Source organism: Halichoerus grypus, chromosome 5 (genome assembly GCF_964656455.1).
Source record: "Halichoerus grypus chromosome 5, mHalGry1.hap1.1, whole genome shotgun sequence".
In the NCBI taxonomy this organism is placed as follows: domain Eukaryota; kingdom Metazoa; phylum Chordata; class Mammalia; order Carnivora; family Phocidae; genus Halichoerus; species Halichoerus grypus.
Genome location: NC_135716.1, coordinates 154,757,725 through 154,778,269, shown reverse-complemented (window position 1 = coordinate 154,778,269; position 20,545 = coordinate 154,757,725). Strand labels below are relative to the sequence as shown.

General features: G+C 40.3%; 1 long non-coding RNA gene across 1 annotated transcript in view; it reads right to left on the bottom strand.

Moving 5' to 3' along the window:
• The window catches only part of LOC118527400 (uncharacterized), a 55,037-nt gene that overhangs the window by 18,429 nt on the left and 16,063 nt on the right, over nucleotides 1-20,545 (bottom strand). The gene's annotated exons all lie outside the window — the stretch shown is intronic.

Here is a 20,545-nt window from a genome sequence, read left to right as displayed (position 1 = left end):
TGCCAGGATAAAGAATTTTGGACTGTAGACCACAGAATTTTCAAGCAGGGGAATGGCATGATCATTCAGGCTAGTGTGGAGGGTGAACTAAAGGGGGTTAGGTAAGTTGGAAATATGCCAAGTGCCAGTTGGAGTCCTCCTGACCCACAGAGATCTCTGTATGATTGCCTCAGAGCCTTGCCAGTTCCACAGAGTGGGAAAGTCCAAACCCTCCACACAATTTCTGCAGATTCCTGAGATTCATACTCTCATGGTCTCCTCTTGCCTGAGGTTCCCAAGACTGTACAAGCCTCTGTTTTGTCTCTGTCAGCCCTGTCGCAGAACTAAGCACCTTCATTGGCTTCCCCAAGAAATTCTGCCACACCAAGCATTCTGTAAGTTTAGAATCCCTTTGAGAGATTGGAAGTCTTGGGGAGGGACTCCCATCATGGCATGTCCCTAGCTTCCTCTTTTCCCTCCCATTGCTGCCCTTATCCTCTCCCAATTGCCCTGGAAACTGCAGATTCTTTTACTCTCTTATAAAGATTTTATTTATTTGTTTATTTGAGAGAGAGAGAGGGAGGGAGAGCTCGAGCAGGGTAAGGAGCAGAGGGGGAGGGAGAGGGAGAAGGGGAAAGAATCTCAAGCGGACTCCATGCTTTAGACCAACATGGAGCTTGATCTTAGGACGCTGAGATCATGACCTGAGCCGAAACCAAGAGTTGGGCACCTAACTGACTTAGCCACCCAGATGCCCCAACTTTTACTCTATTACAGAAAGCTGTTTGGCTTTCCTCAGTCCCTGATGCCAATTTGCATACACAAACACATCAAGGAGCTCAGCAGAACAAAGGCCTCACCATTTAACAACATAACACCTACCTCATGAAGCAGTTGCAAAAATAAACCAATAAATACCCTTGGAGATTCACAAAGCATGTAAGCATATTAAAGGTTTAAGACTCTAGTCTGAACAAAAGTGATTGTTTCCCCTTCCTTCTGAAATAACATTAAAGGAATCGAAACATAACAGCAGAGAGAATGGCAGGGAAGAGGGGTGGTATGTGCAGAGACTTCAACAATTTCTAAAAGTAGATGACACACATTGATGACTTAGCAGAGTGGTGGAAGGCACAGCCCAGAATTCAGACGATGGAAGTGAGAGCCAGTCTTCCTGGCAAAACCACAGAGAGGCTCTGAGTTCATGGTTGGCAGGTACTGATGACATGAAAAATGGGTCTAAACACTATACAGTTTGTAGAAGGTCTGTCTATGCAGCTGCACCAGTCACCTCCCTCTTACCTCCAGAGTGGAGAGTAACTGATGCTTACCTCCAGACAAAAATAAAACACACATAGCAGGACCCCAGAAGGCTCATTCTATAGAAATCCAATAAATCTGGGGAAATCTGGTATGTTTAGTATAGCATTGATATCCCAGAATAAAACTTTTGTCATTGTGACATTTACAAACCCTCTTCCCACCTCATCCTCCAACAATGACCCATCCACTCACACTACAGAAAAGCCTTCCAGAAGACCCCCTTCAGCTTTCCTGTTCAAGAGAGTGACCTCTCAGGGAAACATACAGCAACAGAGGGAACCAACTCAATTACTGAGATTAATCAACTTGGTCTGTTATTCCATAAACAGTCAATGAGGAACACCAGAGTTAAGAAGACGGCTAGAAGCATGAAAGAGAGAGACAAGGTAAATAGAATAAGTGACTCCAGACAACAGAAAGTTATAATGGAGCAGTAGAATCTTTAAAAATTCTAATTATATTTTCAGGAAGATCTGGGAAGATACCACCTCCATAAAACAAGAAACGTTGCTAGTGGAAAGGAAAAATTGGAAAATAGCAAATAGCTTTTGGAAATTAAACATATGACAGCTAAAATAAGATATTCAAGAGACCACTTGGAAGAGAAAATCAAGAAAAGCTTCTACAATGTAGAGCAAAAATACAGACAAGGAAAGAAGAAATAAAGCACATAGAAGATCAACCCAAGAGGTTCTTTTGATGAAGACTGTTGGTCGTCCTCCAAAATCTGTTCTCTCATTTTGTTGGAGCACTGAACTAACCAACATTTCCCAGCCTCCTTTGCAGTTAGGTATAGTCATATAACTTAAGTTCTTGTCCCTGGAAGATGAGCAGAAATGGTATGTGACATTTCTGGGCTTAGACCTCAGGAAAGCAGCATGTCTTCACCTCATTTTCTTACCACCTTTCACTAGTTATAACCTGCGGGAACGCAGCTTTGATAGTTGCAGACTATATAGTGCCCTAGTGTCAATTTGCCAGATAGAACACAGAACACCCAATTAAATTTGAATTTCAGGTAAACGACAAATAATTTTTGGGTATAATTATGTCCTAGATGTTGCATCATAGTGGGTGGCAGAGCAATGGGATAAAAGGGAGTGGGTTCTTGAGCTTAGCATGCAGCAGTGCTATCCCACTCACCTGCCTGGATGCTTCACAACTATTAATGAGAGAGAAACAGATTTTTTTGTGCTCCAAGCCATTGCTTTCTTGGGCCTCTTTTTTTTACAGCACCTTAACCTTTCACCCTAATACTTAGAGGTGAGTTTCTGCCATAACAAGACTGTGGCACATCTTACTACAGATGGTGTCTTACATTGCTATTGGTCATTCTCCCCACCCCCACATTTTAACATCTCCAAAATTGGAATATGTCCAAAAATTGATGCTAGTTTAGATTTGATGAAATATCACATTATAAGAGAGACAAGGCAGTGATATCACCAAGATGGTGGAATAGGAAGTCCCAGCCTTCACTGCCCCAAAGAGACAACTACTTAACAACAAAATATAGACCAAAATACCTTTGTGAGAACTCCAGAAACCTACAGCTAGCACAGCTCAGTGCAGGTAGTTCTGCCCGGGGTGGGGGTGTGTGGGGGTGTGGTAAGAAAGTCAGGGGAAGAGTGGAACATGTATCCAACGTTCTGGATTTTCAGAGGGCCGCCCAAGGACCTGGTTTCTATCTTACCTGATTTGGGGTACTGATGGGGAAACAATATACTTTTGATGACACTGAGTACAAAGTACTTTGGAAGTCATTGAGTGGGGTGGCTTCATGCTGTTAACACCAGAGAACCTGCAGTACTACAGATAGGCACCAGAGGGAGCAAGAGATAAATGAGCTCCTGAAAAAAAAGAAACTAGCAGACTTCTCTAATTGGGAAATTAGAGCATAAGCTCAAAGAAATTACATCCACCAAAAAGGTTTTCAGAAGTCCCAGAATCTATAGCCAGGCAAATTGTTAAAGGTTTTCCCTTACCTGAAGCCAGTCTGTACAAAAATCAGGAAAATAATACATGAACAAAATGAGAATATCAAGAAAGAGATAGAAACTATGAGAAAGAACCAAACAGTGGCGCCTGGGTGGCTCATTCGGTTAAGTGTCTGACTGGATTTCAGCTCAGGTCATGATCTCAGGGTCGTGAGATCAAGCCCTGTGTCGGGCTCTGTGCTGAGTGTGCAGCCTGCTTGAGATTTTCTCTCTCCCTCTACCCCCCCCCCTCATTTGCTTGCTCGCTCTCAAATAAATTAATTAAGAAAAAAAACCCAAACAAATTCCAGAGCTGAAGAATACAATAGCTGAGCTGAAAAATTCATTAGCGGGGTTCAACAACATGGTTAATCAAACAAGAAAGAACCGGTTATTTGAGATTATTGAGTTAGAGAAACAAAAACAAACAAGAATGAAGAAAAGTGAAGAAAGCCTAAGGGATTTATAGGATATCATAAAGCCAACCAATGTATGCATTATTGAAGTTCCAGAAGGAGATGAGAGAGAAAGGGGCAGAGCACTTAAAGAAGTAATGATCAAGGACATACAATTTCAAGACACTCCATAGACTCTAAGTATGATGAATCCAAAGAGGCTCACAGCAAGACAAATTATAATCAAACTGTCAAAAGTCAAAGACAGAAAGTCTTGAAAAGCAGCAAGAGAAGAACAACTCACTATGGACAAGGGAGCTCCCATAAGATTATTGCTGTATTCTCAGCAAAAGCCTTCCAGGCCAGACAGGAGCAAGATAATATATTCAAGGGCTGAGAGAAAAACTGCCAGCCAAGAATATTATATCTGGAAAAATTATCCTTCAAAAATGGAGAAATAAATACTTTCCAGATAAACAAAAGCTGAAGGATTTCATCCACTATACCCGCCTTCCAAGAAATGCTAAAGGGAGTTCACAAGTTGAAACAAAAGGATGCTAAACAGAAACATGAAAGCATATAAAAATATACAGCTTGTTAGTAAATGTAAAAAAAGACAAATAGAGAATACTTTAATACTGTAACGGTATTGCAAAAAACACTTTTAATTCTGGGATAGAATTTAAAAGACAAAAGCATAAAAACAACTATGACTATAAAACTATGTTAATGGATACAATAAATTATATAAAGATGTAATTTGTGACATCAGTAACAATGTTGGGGGTGGAGAGATGCAAAAGAGTTGGGTTTTGTGTATGGTTAAAGTTGTTATCAGCTTAAAATAGATTATTATAATATAAGATGTTTTGTGTAAGCCCTATGGTAACCACACACACACAAATACCTATAGAAGATACACAAAAGAAAATGAGGAAGGAATCAAAGCATGTGAATACAAAAAGTCAACAACATACAAGGAAGGCAGAAAGAGAGGAAACCAGGGACAAAATAGCTACAAGACAGAAAGCAATGAACAAAATGCCAATTGTAAGTCTTTCCCTTTTAGTTAATTAGTTTAAATGTAAATGGATAAGCTCCTCAAAAGACATAGAGTGGCTGAGTGGATTAAAAACAACAACAACTATACCCAACTATATACTGTCTACAGGAGATCCACTTTACATATAAAGATACACATAGGGTGGAAACGAAAAGAAGGAAAAAGATTCCATGCAATTAGTAACCAAAAGAGAGCAGGAATGGCCGTATTTATATCAAATAAAACAGACTTTAAGTAAAAAACTGTCACAAGAGACAAAGAAGAACATTATATAATGATAAAAGGGCCAGTTCACCAGAGAGAGTATAAGAATTACAAATATATCCTGACTGAACATTATAGCACCCAAACATATGAAACAAACATTGTCAGAACTGAAGAGAAAAATAGACTGTAACACAATAATAGTAGGATATTTCAGTACCCCACTTTCAATAATGGATAGAACAACCAGACAGAAGATCAGTAAGGAAATAGAGGCCCTGAACAACACAATAAGCCCAATGGACCTAACATGTATATACAGAACATTCCACCCAACATCAGCAGAATACACATTATTCTCAAGTGTACATGGAACATTCCCCAGGATAGATCACATGTTAAGCCACAAAACAAGTCTTAACCAAATTTAAGAGATGGAAATTATACCAAGTATCTTTTCTGACTACAACGGAGTAAAACTAGAAATCAGTAACAGAAGGAAAATTGGAAAGTTTACAAATATATGGAAATTAAACAACACACTCTTGAACAACCAAGAGGTCAAAGAAGACAAGGGAAATCAGAAAATATCTAGAGATAAATGAAAATGAAAACAAAATGAACCAAAATTTGTGGGATGCAGAAAAGCACTATTAAGAGGGAAGTTGATAGCCGAACATGCCTACATTGAAAAAGAAGAAAGCTCTCAAACCAACAACCTGACTTTATGCTTCAAGGAACTAGAAAAAGAACAAACTAAACCCAAAGTTATCAGAAGGAAGGAAATAATAAAAATAAAGGCAGAAATAAATGAAATAGAGATTAGAAAAACAATAGAAAAATCATCAAAGTACTGAGTTGGTTTTTAAGATCAATAAAATTGACAAACCCTTAGCTATACTAAGTAGGACAAAAAAGGGAAGGCTCAACAAAAATCAGAAATGAAGAGGAGACATTGCAATTGATGTCACAGAAGTAAAAAGGATCATGAAACTACTATGAACAATTATATGCCAACAAACTGGATAATCTAGAAGAAATAAATAAATTCCTAGAAACATACAACCTGCACAGACTGAATCATGAAAAAATAGAAAATCTGAACAAACCAATAACTACTAAGGAGATTGAATCAGTAATCAAAATGTGCCCAACAAAGAAGAGTCCAAAACCAGATAGCTTCAAGGGAGAATTCTACCAAATATCTAAAGAACACCAATACTTCTCAAATTCTTCCACAAAATTGAAGAGGAAAGAACATGTCCAAACTCATTTTCTGAGGCCAGCATTACCCTGATACCAAAGCCAGACAGACACTACAAGAAAATGACAGACCAATATCCCTGATGAATACGATACAAAAATGCCCACTAAAATAGGAGCAAAGTGAATTCAGTAGCATATCAAAACTATTGTATATCATGACCAAATGGGATTTATCCCCAAGATACATGATACATGATGGTTCAACATATGAAAACCAATAAATGTAATATACCATTATCAGGTGAAGGACAAAAATCACATGATCATCTCAACTGATGCATAAAAAGCATCTGACAAAACTCAACACCCTATCTTGATAAAAACACTCAACAAACTATGTGCAGAAGGGATGTACCTCAACAAATTAAAGGCCATATATGAAGAGTCCACAGGGAACTTTATACTGGATGGTGAAAGACTGAAAGTTTTCCCTCTAAGGTTAGGAACAAGGCAAAGATGCCCATTCTTACCACTTTTTTTTTTTTTTTAACATTTTATTTATTTGAGAGAGAGAGACACAGCGAGAGAGGGAACACAAGCAGGGAGAGTGGGAGAGGGAGAAGCAGGCCTCCCGTTGAGCAGGGAGCCCAATGTGGGGCTCGATCCCAGGACTCTGGGATCATGACCTGAGCCGAAGGCAGACACTTAATGACTGAGCCACCCAGGCGCCCCCATTCTTACCACTTTTATTCAAAATGGTACTTGAAATCTACCCAAAGATATTAGATAGATAAATAGACAGATGAATAAATAAAAGGCATCCAAACTGGTAAGGAAGAAGTAACATCATCTCTTTTCATAGATGACCTGATCTTATATGTAGAAAACCCTGAAGACTCCATAAAAAAAACTATTAGAACTAATAAATGAATTCAGTTAAGTTGCAGAATAGAAAATTGACATACAAAAAGTTCCATTTCTTTTTTTTTAATTTTATTTACTTATTTGAGAGTGTGAGAAAGAGCACGAGAGTGGGGTGAGGGGCAGAAGGAGAAGCAGACTCCCCACTGAGCAGGGAGCCCAATGAGGGGCTTGATCCCAGGACTCCAGGATCATGACCTGAACCGAAGGCAGACGCTGAACTGACTGAGCCACCCAGGCACCATGCTAGTTGCATTTCTATACACTAATAATGAACTAACTGAAAAGGAAGTTAAGAAAACAATCCCACTTATAATGGCATCAAAAGAATGAAATACTGGGGTTCCTGGGTGGCAAGGTCAGTTAGGCATCCAACTCTCAATCTCAGCTCAGGTCTTGATCTCAGAGTTGTGAGTTCAAGCCCCACATTGGGCTCCACACTGGGCATGGAGCCTACTTAAAAAAAAAAAAAAAATGAAATACTTAGAAATAAACTTGAGGAGAGAAGGAAAGATGGCGGAGGAGTAGGGGACCCTATTTCAACTGGTCCCCGGAATTGAGCTGGATATCTAGCAGACCACTCTGAGCACCCACGAAACCAGCCTGAGATGTAAGAAGATCTGGATATCTACAAACAGAATATTGCAGGCGGTTGGTTTTGAGGTACGAAGCGGGGAGCCGTGATTCTGCGGGCAGATATGGGAGGATAAACAGCAGCGGGAGGGTGCCTGGATGTGGGGATCCTACACCGCCAGTGAGTGACAGCCTCGCGCACTCTGGACGGGCACAGACTCACAGACCGGTAGCGGTGGGGAAAGGACTTTAGGGCAGCCCCCGGGGCGGAACCCGGAGTGACGGGGTCGTGCCTGCGAACTGCAGCCCCCGGATGGAAACCCGGAGTGGCGGGGTCACGCGGGCGAACTGGGAGCAGCTGGCAGTTTTAGAAGCACAAAGGGCAGAGATGGGCCCTGACCTGGAGGCAGGACTAGGAGCGCTGCGGACGGCACACAACCCAGGACGCTGCAGTTTATAGCAGCACAGACAGAAACGGAGAGAGTGTGGCCTGGAGAGCTCACTGAAAAACAGACTGCGGTCCCTCTGCTCTGAGGCAGAGGGCTGGAAACAGTCTCTTCTGCTCTGACTCACGGAAGAGATGTGGAAAGCTGCCAAGGAAAGCCGCCACAGAACAAAAGCCCCAAAGACTGATTCCCGCTGAGCCCATCGCTTGCCACAGGGGGGCAGGGCAACTCTGCCCGAACAGGGTTGCCTGAGTAACAGCGCGGCAGGCCCCTCCCACAGAAGACAGGCTGGGAAAACAAGAGGCCAGCAACCCTAAGGTCCCAAGAAAACAGGTGCATCTTGCTTGGGTTCTGGTCAATAATTTGGACTCTATACATTCCCTCAAACACCCATCAACAGAATGACTAGGAGGAGGAACCCCCAAAATAGAAAAGACTCAGAGATTATGACTTATGCTGCAGATTTACAAATGGATGCAGATATAACCAAGATGTCGGAGATGGAATTCAGGCTAGCAATTGTGAAGACAATGGCTAGAATGGAGAAATCAATTAATGGCAACATAGAGTCTCTAAGGGCAGAAATGAAAGGTGAATTAGCAGAACTTAAAAATGCTGTCAATGAGATCCAATCCAATCTAGATAATCTAACAGCTAGGGTAAGTGAGGCAGAAGAACGAATAAGTGACCTGGAAGACAATATAATAGATAAAAAGGGAAAAGAGGAGGCCAGGGAAAAACAACTCAGAATCCATGAAAATAGAATCAGAGAAATAAGTGATACCATGAAGCATTCCAATGTCAGAATCATTGGAATCCCGGAGGGAGTAGAGAGAGAGAGAGGGCTAGAAGATGTATTTGAGCAAATCGTAGCTGAGAACTTCCATAATCTGGGGAATGAAACAAACATTCGCGTCCTAGAGGCAGAGAGGACCCCTCCCAAGATCAAGGAAAACAGGCCAACACACCGGCATGTAATAGTAAAACTTGCAAATCTTAGAACCAAGGAAACCATCTTAAGGGCAGTTAGGGGGAAGAGATTCCTTACGTACAGAGGGAGGAACATCAGAATAACGTCAGACCTATCCACAGAGACCTGGCAAGCCAGAAAGGCCTGGCAAGACATATTCAGGGTACTAAATGAGAAGAACATGCAGCCAAGAATACTTTATCCGGCAAGGCTGTCATTTAGAATGGATGGAGAGATGCAGAGCTTCCACGACTGGCAGAAACTGAAAGAATAAGTGACCACTAAGCCGGCCCTGCAAGAAATATTAAGGGGGGTTCTATAAAAGGAGAAAGACCCCAAGAGTGATATACAACAGAAATTTACAGGGACAATCTAAAAAAACAACGTCTTCACAGGCAACATGATGACAATTAATTCATATCTTTCAATAATCACTCAACGTGAATGGCCTAAACGCTCCCATAAAATGGCACAGGGTTGGATAAAAAGACAGGACCCATCCATATGCTGCCTACAAGAGACTCATTTTGAACCTAAAGATACATCCAGACTGAAAGTGAAGGGATGGAGATCCATCTTCCATGTCAGCGGACCTCAAAAGAAAGCTGGAGTAGCAATTCTTATATCAGACAAATTAGATTTTAAACTAAAGTCTATAATTAGAGACACAGAAGGACACTATATCATTCTTAAAGGGTCTATCCAACAAGAAGATCTAACAATTGTAAATATCTATGCCCCCAACATGGGAGCAGCCATCTACATAAGCCAACTGTTAACCAAAATAAAGAGTCATATTGATAACAATACATTAATTGTAGGAGAGCTCAATACTCCACTCTCAGCAATGGACAGATCATCTAAGCAGAAAATCAACAAGGAGAGAAGAGCTTTGAATGATACACTGGACCAGATGGACCTCATAGATATTTACAGAACATTCCATCCTAAAACAACAGAATACTCATTCTTCTCGAGCGCACATGGAACTTTCTCCAGAATAGACCACATACTGGGTCACAAATCAGGTCTCAACCGATACCAAAAGATTGAGATTATTCCCTGCATATTCTCAGACCACAATGCTCTAAAACTGGAACTCAATCACAAGAAAAAATTTGGCAGAAATTCAAACACTTGGAAGCTAAAGACCACTCTGCTCAAGAATGTTTGGGTCAACCAGGAAATCAAAGAAGAACTTAAACAATTCATGGAAATCAATGAGAACGAAAACACAGCGGTCCAAAACCTATGGGATACTGCAAAGGCGGTCCTAAGGGGGAAATACATAGCCATCCAAGCCTCACTCAAAAAAATAGAAAAATCCCGAATTCGCCAACTAACTCTACACCTTAAAGAACTAGAGAAAAAGCAAAAAATGATGCCTAAGCGACACATTTGAAGAGAAATAATTAAAATTAGAGCAGAAATCAATGAATTAGAAACCAGAAACACAGTAGATCAGATCAATGAAACTAGAAGTTGGTTCTTTGAAAGAATTAATAAGATCGATAAACCACTGGCCAGACTTATCCAAAAGAAAAGAGAAAGGACCCAAATTAATAAAATTATGAATGAAAGGGGAGAGATCACGACTAATACCAAGGAAATAGAAACAATTATTAGAAATTATTATCAACAACTATATGCCAATAAACTGAGCAATCTGGATGAAATGGAGGCCTTCCTGGAAACCTATAAGCTGCCAAGACTGAAACAGGAAGAAATTGGCAACCTGCATAGGCCAATAGCAACTAACGAGAGTGAAGCAGTGATCAAAAACCTCCCAAAAAACAAGAGTCCAGGGCCTGATGGATTCCCTGGGGAATTCTACCAAACATTCAAAGAAGAAATAGTACCTATTCTACTGAAGCTGTTTCAAAAAATAGAAACAGAAGGAAAACTTCCAAACTCATTCTATGAGGCCAGCATTACCTTAATCCCCAAACCAGGCAAAGACCCCATCAAAAAGGAGAATTTCAGACCGATATCCCTGATGAATATGGATTCCAAAATCCTCAACAAAATCCTAGCTAATCGGATCCAACAATACATTAAAAGGATCATCCACCACGACCAAGTGGGATTTATCCCCGGGATGCAAGGGTGGTTCAACATTCGCAAATCAATCAATGTGATAGAACACATTAATAAGAGGAGGGAGAAGAACCATATGGTCCTCTCAATTGATGCAGAAAAAGCATTTGACAAAATACAGCATCCTTTCCTGATTAAAACTCTTCAGAGTATAGGGATAGAGGGAACATTCCTCAAGTTCATAAAATCCATCTATGAAAAACCCACAGCAAATATCATCCTCAATGGGGAAAAGCCGAGAGCCTTTCCCTTAAGATCAGGAACACGTCAAGGATGCCCACTCTCGCCACTATTGTTCAACATAGTACTAAAAGTCCTAGCAACAGCAATCAGACAACAAAAAGAAATAAAAGGTATTCAAATTAGCAAAGAAGAAGTCAAACTCTCTCTTTTCACAGATGACATATTACTTTATGTGGAAAACCCAAAAGACTCCACCCCCAAATTACTAGAACTCATACAGCAATTCAGTAATGTGGCAGGATACAAAATCAATGCACAGAAATCAGTTGCTTTCTTATACACTAACAACGCAACTGTAGAAAGAGAAATTAGAGAAATGATTCCATTTACAACAGCACCAAAAACCATAAGATACCTCGGAATAAACCTAACCAAAGAGGTAAAGGATCTATATTCTAGGAACTACGGAACACTCATGAAAGAAATTGAAGAAGACACAAAAAGATGGAAAGATATTCCATGCTCATGGATCGGAAGAATAAATATTGTTAAAATGTCTATGCTACCCAGAGCAATCTATACCTTCAATGCCATCCCGATCAAAATTCCAATGACATTTTTCAAAGTGCTGGAAGAAACAATCCTAAAATTTGTATGGAATCAGAAAAGACCCCGAATCTCCAAGGAAGTGTTGAAAAAGAAAAACAAAGCTGGGGGGCATCACGTTGCCCGATTTCAAGCTATATTACAAAGCTGTGATCACCAAGACAGCATGGTACTGGCACAAAAACAGACATATAGACCAATGGAACAGAATAGAGAACCCAGATATGGACCCTCAACTCTATGGTCAAATAATCTTTGACAAAGCAGGAAAAAACATGCAATGGAAAAAAGACAGTCTCTTCAATAAATGGTGCTGGGAAAATTGGACAGCCACATGCAGAATGAAACTCGACCATTCTCTAACACCATACACAAAGATAAACTCAAAGTGGATGAAAGACCTCAATGTGAGACAGGAATCCATCAAAATCCTAGAGGAGAACATAGGCAGTAACCTCTTTGACATCGCCCACAGCAACTTCTTTCAAGATACATCTCCAAAAGCTAGTGAAACAAAAGCAAAAATGAACTTCTGGGACTTCATCAAGATAAAAAGCTTCTGCACAGCAAAGGAAACAGTCAACAAAACCAAGAAGCAACCCACAGAATGGGAGAAGATATTTGCAAATGACACTACAGATAAAGGGCTGGTATCCAAGATCTATAAAGAACTTCTCAAACTCAACACCCAAAAAACAAATAATCAAGTCAAAAAGCGGGCAGAAGATATGAAAAGACACTTCTCTGAAGAAGACATACAAATGGCTAATAGACACATGAAAAAATGTTCACCGTCATTAGCCATCAGGGAAATTCAAATCAAAACCACATTGAGATACCACCTTACACCAGTTAGAATGGTAAAAAAATGGACAGGGAAAGAAACAACAAATGTTGGAGAGGTTGTGGAGAAAGGGGAACCTTCTTACACTGTTGGTGGGAATGTAAGTTGGTACAGCCACTTTGGAAAACAGTGTGGAGGTTCCTCAAAAATTTAAAAATAGAGCTACCCTATGACCCAGCAATTGCACTCCTGGGTATTTACCCCAAAGACACAGATGTAGTGAAAAGAAGGGCCATATGCACCCCAATGTTCATAGCGGCAATGTCCGCAACAGCCAAACTGTGGAAAGAGCCGAGATGCCCTTCAACTGATGAATGGATAAAGAAGATGTGGTCCATATATACAATGGAATATTACTCAGCCATCAGAAAGGATGAATACCCATCTTTTACATCAACATGGATGGGACTGGAAGAGATTATGCTAAGTGAAATAAGTCAAGCAGAGAAAGTCAATTATCATATGGTTTCACTTATTTGTGGAACATAAGGAATAGCATGGAGGACATTAGGAGAGGGAAGGGAAAAATGAGGGGGGGGGAATTGGAGAGAGAGATGAACCTTGAGACAATATGGACTCTGAGAGACAAACAGGGTTTTAGAGGGGAGGGGGGAGGGGGGATTGGTTAGCCCGGTGATGGGTATTAAGGAGGGCACGTACTGCATGGAGCACTGGGTGTTATACGAAAACAATGGATCGTGGATCACCACATCAAAAACTAATGATGTATTGTATGGTGACTAACATAACATAATAAAATAAAATAAAATAAAGAAATAAACTTGAGAAAGGAGGCAGAAGACTTATACATTGAAAACAACAAAACACTGCTGAAAGAAATTAAAGTAGACACAAATAAATGGAAAGACATTTCATCTTCATGGATTGGAAGATAATATTGTTTAGATGTCCAAGTACCCAGAGCAATAGATTCAATGTTACCCCACTGAAATCCTGGCATTTTTTACAGAAATAGAAAAAGCAATCCTAAAATTGATATGGAACCACAAAAGACCCAAATGGCCAAAGTAATCTTGAGAAAGATTGACAAAGATTGACAAAACTGAAACATTACACTTTCTGACTTCAAAATATATTACAAAGTACAATAATCAAAACAGAATGGTATTGGTATAAAGGTAGACATATAGAACAATGGAACAGAATAGAACCCAGAAATAAACCCATGCACATATAGCCAGCTGATCTTCAACAGAGAGCCAAGAATTCACAATGGGGAAGGATAGTTTCCCAACAAATGGTGTTGGGAAAATTTGGTATCCACATGTAAAGAATGAAATTGGATCCTTATCTTATACCATACATAAAATTCAACTCAAAATGGATTAAAGACTTAAATGTAAAACCCAAAACCATTAAACTCCTAGAATAAAACATGGGGGAAATCTTCTTGATATTGGTCTTGGTAATTTCTTGGATATGACACCAAAAGCTCAAATAGACAAGTGAGTCAACACCAAAGTAAAAAATTTCTGAACAGCAAAGGACACTATCAATAAAATGAAAGGTAACCTGCAGGATGGGAGAAAATATTGCATAAGGGGCTAATATCTAAAATATAAGGAACTCCTACAATTCAATTGCAAAATAATAATAATAATAATAATAATAATAATAATAATAACCTGATTAAAAACTAGGTAAGGAATTGAATAAACATTTCTCCAAAGAAGACATACAAGTGGCCAACAGGTATATGAAAAGATGTCCACCATCACTAATCATCAGGGAAATGCAAATCAAAACCACCATGAGATGTTACCTCACACTTGTTAGGATGGTCACTATCAAAAAAGAAAACAAGTGTTGGTGAAGTTGTGGAGAAACTGGAACCCTTATACACTGTTGGTGGAAATATAAAATGGTGCAGCTACTATGGAAAATAGTATGGAGATGCTGCAAAAAATTAAAAATTGAACTACCATATGATCCAGCAACCCCATTTCTGGGTATATATCTAAAAGAATTGAAAGAAGGGTCTCAGAGATATCCACACTCCCGTGTTCATTGCAGCATTATTCACAATAGCCAAGATGTGGAGATCACCTAAATGTACATGAATGTAGAATAGATAAGGAAAATATGGCATATACATACAATGGAATATGAATCAGCCTTTAAAAATAGGAAAATCCTGCCATGTACAACAATATGGATGAAACTTGAGGGCATTATGCTAAGTGAAATAAGCCCATCACAGAAGAATAAATACTACATGATACCACTTATCTTAAATAGTCAAACTCATAGAAGCAGGGAGTAGGATGTTGGTTGCCAGATGCAGGAGAAATGGGGAGGTATTGTTCAATGGATATAAAGTTTCAGTAAAAAATAAATTTCAGTCATGCAAGATGAATGAGTTCAAGAGACAAGATAGCACCTATAGTAATAATAATACAAGATAGTGCCTATAATAACAATACTGTTTGTACACTTAAAAATCGTTAAGAGGGTACATCTCATGTTAAGTGCTCCTACCACAAAATAAAATAAAATATATAGGTACAGAAAAGTTGAAAGTAAAAGGATTTAAAAAGATAGTGTAGGCCAATAGCCAAACTGTGGAAAGAGCCAAGATGTCCATTGACAGATGAATGGATAAAGAAGATGTGGTATATGTATACACAATGGAATATTATGCAGCCATCAAAAGGAATGAGATCTTGCCATTTGCAACGACATGGATGGAACTGGAGGGTGTTATGCTGAGTGAAATAAGTCAATCAGAGAAAGATATGTATCATATGACCTCACTGATATGAGGAATTCTTAATCTCAGGAAACAAACTGAGGGTTGCTGGAGTGGGGGGGGTGGGAGGGATGGGGTGGCTGGGTGATGGACATTGGGGAGGGTATGTGCTATGGTGAGCGCTGTGAATTGTGCAAGACTGTTGAATCACAGATCTGTACCTCTGAAACAAATAATGCAATATATGTTAAGAAAAAAAAAAAGAAGAAGATAGCAGGAGGGGAAGAATGAAGGGGGGGAAATCGGAGGGGGAGACAAACCATGAGAGACGATGGACTCTGAAAAACAAACTGAGGGTTCTAGAGGGGAGGGGGTGGGAGGATGGGTTAGCCTGGTGATGGGTATTAAAGAGGGCACGTTCTGCATGGAGCACTGGGTGTTATACGCAAACAATGAATCATGGAACGCTACATCAAAAACTAATAATGTAATGTATGGTGATTAACATAACAATAAAAATTTAAAAAAAAAGATAGTGTAGGCAATTACTAACCAAAAGAAAGCCACTGTGTAGCTTTGTTAATATGAGAAAACACAGACTATAAGGGGAAAGGAATTCCTATGGTTAAAGAGGGCCACATAATGATGAGTTACAATTTATCAGAAATATATAATAATCCTGAAGCTATGAGCACTCAGTAAAACCTCAACAGTTTGGAATGACCTTGCTACTTCTAGGTGAAAGCTCTAAGAATCAGTGTGTCTCTTCCCTCCGCCATGGCAATCAGGACTGTTCCAGATAGTGCCTTCTCCATCAGCCTGGGTCCCAGCATGAGGATGATGATAATAATGACAAGATTCCTAGCCAATTCATGATGGCATGGGACATGAACAAGAAATAAATGTTTAACGAGTTCTTTGCTTTTGACAGCCTTATTGAGCTATAACTGGCACACGATGAACTAAACATGTAAAGTGTACAATTGGATACATTTTGACATAGGTACACAACTATAAGGTCATCAGCACAATCAAGATAATGAACATTCTGAGTTTGGTCTGAGATGGTGACCTAGCAAGACCCTGGACTCACCTCCTCCACAAACACACCAAATCTGCACCTGTTTATAGAGCAATACCTCCCAAAGAAGAACTGAGGGCTGACCGAACAGTGAGTGTCTACACAGCAAAGGGCAAAAAGACCACACTAGGAATGCCCAGAGAGACAGAGACACAGTAACAAAGGGAATCCCCAACTACTAGGATATAAAAGATCCAGCCCTAGAACCATGACAAATGGTGAGAGAGCTGCTGAAGCTCTCTCCACGTTGGGAGGTTGGGAGGGTGAGCTGGGAAATGCCACAGTTTATACCCCCCCTCCACCTTGAGTTGGGAACAGGGTCTGGGCACCATGGCTGGTCTGCTGCCTCGGGGAGCAGGGGCCCTGAGCTCACACCAGCTCTGGACCCCTGGGATACAGAAAAAAAGCCATGGTTTAAAACAGCAACTAGAATATAAAAGATCCAGGCCTAGAACACTACCAGACAGCGAGGGAGCTGCTGGAATTCTCTCTGGGTCAGAGGGGCTGACGAGTGCTATGGTTTACCTTCCCCCCCCACCTTGATGGTATGGATGGGGGCAGGGTCCAGGCACCTTAGCCAGCCTACCACCTCAGTCAACCAAGGTGACCCCAGCATGGTGCATGTACACCAGGATACGCCTGGTCAGCACTCGCTTCGGCTCCAGCTGTCTTGCCAAGGTGACAAAGGTGCAAAGCACCCTGGAACACTCCAGGCCCGTACCACTTTGGCTCCGGGTGATGCAGAGAAGGTATATGGACAGGTACTAGTGACTGAGATGTCTTACGTGTATGGGTGCTTGGGGGCCATGGTTCACTACGTAAGTACCTCTGTGAAATAAACTCTGTTATGGTGACAGTTCTCAAAAACTACTATGAGAAATAAACTAGATAGGCAAACATAACATAAAACATGTATTTAAATTTTGACCAATTCCTAAAAGATAAAAATTGGTATTGTTAGGAGTGTGGTATCTTTTTAAAGCCCAACTATCTTTTGACTCATTGTTTTTGGGTAATTTTTATCACCACCATTCACTCTCAAATTAATATATGACTTTAACAAGCTGTAACCACCAGTTTAAGCAACTTGAATTAAACTAGCAGTTTATGTAATCTCTTAAATTTCTCATCTTCAGTGCACATTAATCTTGGAACTTCTCTTTTCAGAAAGAGAAATAAACTTTAAATATAGATAATATACAGTGAAGGCTTTCTACTCTATTAAAATTTGCCACAATGTTAAGCTTATCTATTAAAGAGAAAATTTGTGAGGAAAAAAAAAAAGTTAATGAACATGTCCATCACCCTCAAAAATTTCTTCACGTCCTTTGTGATTCCCTCCCTCTCATCCCTCTTCACCCTCTCTTTGGTTCCAGGTGACCACGGAATCTGCTTTGGTCATTGTAGATTAGCTTGCATTTTCTATAATTTTATATAAATAGAATCATATAATATGTATGTACTCTTGATCTTTTTTCACTTAGCATAATTATCTTGAGATTTATGCATGCCATGGTGTTCATAAATCATATATCTATTTTTACTGTTGAGTTGTATTCCATTATATGGCCATACATTTATAAGCTAATCTATTCATCTATCAACGGACATTTTGATTGTTTCCATTTTTGGCTATTACAAATAAAGCTGCCATGAACATTGTTGTATGAACATATGCTTTCATTTCTCTTGGGTAAATACCTAGGAATGGCTGGATCAGATGGAAGTGTATGTTTATTCATCTATTGACGGACATTTTGATTGTTTCCATTTTTGCGTATTACAAATAAAGCTGCTATGAACATTCTTTGTATGAACATATGCTTTCATTTCTCTTGGGTAAATACCTAGGAATGGCTGGATCAGATGGAAGTGTATGTTTACCTTTTAAAGAATGTTTTATGGGGCGCCTGGGTGGCTCAGTCAGTTAAATGTCTGTCTTTGGCTCAGGTCATGATCTCAGGGTCCTGGAATCAAGCCCAGCTTCAGCTTCCTGCTCAGTGGGGAGTCTGCTTCTCTCTCTCCCTCTGCTCCTATCCCTCCATCCCTCACTCATGCTCACATTCTGTCTCTCTCTCTCTCAAATAAATAAATAAATAAATTTTTTTATTTTGTCAAATAAATAAAATCCTTAAAAAAATAAAAGATTTTATTTATTTGTCAGAGAGAGAGAGTGAGTGAGAGAGCACAAGGAAGGGGAGTGGCAGGCAAGCCGACGGAGAAGCAGGCTCCCCACTGAGCTGGGACCCTGACGGAGGACTCAATCCCAGGACCCTGGGATCATGACCTGAGCCAAAGGCAGACGCTTAACGAATGAGCCACCCAGGAGTCCCAATAAAATCTTTTTTTTTTTTAAAGATTTTATTTACTTATTTGAGAGAGAGAGAGACAGCAGGAGCGGGAGGGACAGAGGGAGAGGGAGAGAGAGAATCTCAAGCAGATGCCAGGCTGAGTGTGGAGCCTGATGTAGGGCCCCATCCCAAGACCCTGAGATCATGACCTGAGCTGAAATCACGAGCTGGTTGCTTAACCGACTATGCCACCCAGGCGCCGCATAAATTTTTTTTTTTTAAAAAAAGAACTGTTTATAAAAGTGTATTGTTGTGGTTTTAATTTTCATTTCCCCAATGACTAATAATGTGCTTATTTGACATCTATATATCATCTTTGGTGAAGTGTCAGTTGAAACATTTCCCAATTTTTTAAAAAGGTTTTATTTATTTATTTGAGAGAGAGAATGATAGAGAAAGTGATCATGGGGGGGGAAGGGGAGGGGTAGAGGGAGAGGCAGAAGCAGACTCCCCTGCTGAGCAGAGAGCCCGATGTGGGGCTCAATTCCAGGACCCTGGGATCGTGACCTGAGCTGAAGGCAGATGCTTAACCCACTGAGCCCCTCAGGTGCCCCCAAATATTTCCCATTTTTTTTATTGGGTTGTTTGTTTTCTTTTTCAACGAAAAACTTGTGGTCTTTGAAAGATATTAAGAGAATGAAAAGATGAGCAGGGGATGGGGCTGGGATGTGATTATAAAGAGTAGCACAAGGAGATCTTTGTGGTGCAGAATAGTTCTGTGTCTCGATTGTGGTGGTGGTTACACAAATATGCACATGTGATAAAATAACACAGGTCTATACACATACATCATACATCATACTAATGTTATATTCCTGGTTTTGATAGTGTATACTAATTATGTAAGATATAACTGTAAGATAGTAGAAACATATATATTAGTCCCTGCCCCCAGTTCCTGGCACAGAGTTCCTAAAATTCTTATAATTCCCTAAATGGTAAGAGCACTAGGAACATCTTTTGTTCTAATATTTGTTCTTTGACTCTGGTTCCTAAGTCTCTGGGAATTTCTTTTGTTCTAGGTGACTCTTGATGGGCCCTTGGATGGAGACTGGTCACCAGAAAGACCAAGCCATGATTAGAAGCTTGGAATATTCAGCCCTCCCCGCCCCCGCCTTTTCTAGAGAGGGGAGAGGGGCTGGAAATGGAGTTAATAATTGAGCATGCCTATGTGAGGAAGCCTGTATAAGAATCCCAATGGTGGGCGCCTGGGTGGCTCAGTCGTTAAGCGTCTGCCTTCGGCTCAGGTCATGATCCCAGGGTCCTGGGATCGAGTCCCACATCGGGCTCCCTGCTCGGCAGGAAGCCTGTTTCTCCCTCTCCCACTCCCCCTGCTTGTGTTCTTGCTCTCGCTGTCTCTCTCTCTGTCAAATAAATAAATAAAATCTTTAAAAAAAAAAAAAAAAAAAAAAGAATCCCAATGGTATGGGGTTCAGGGAGCATCCAGGTTGGTGAACATATCCATATACCAGGGGAGTGATGTACCCCAACTCCATGAGGACAGAAGATCCTGTGCTCAGGACTCTCCCAGCCCTTGCTCTATATATCTTTTCTGGCTGTTCATCTGTATCCTTTATCATATCTTTTAATAAACCAGTAAACATAAAGGTTTCCCTG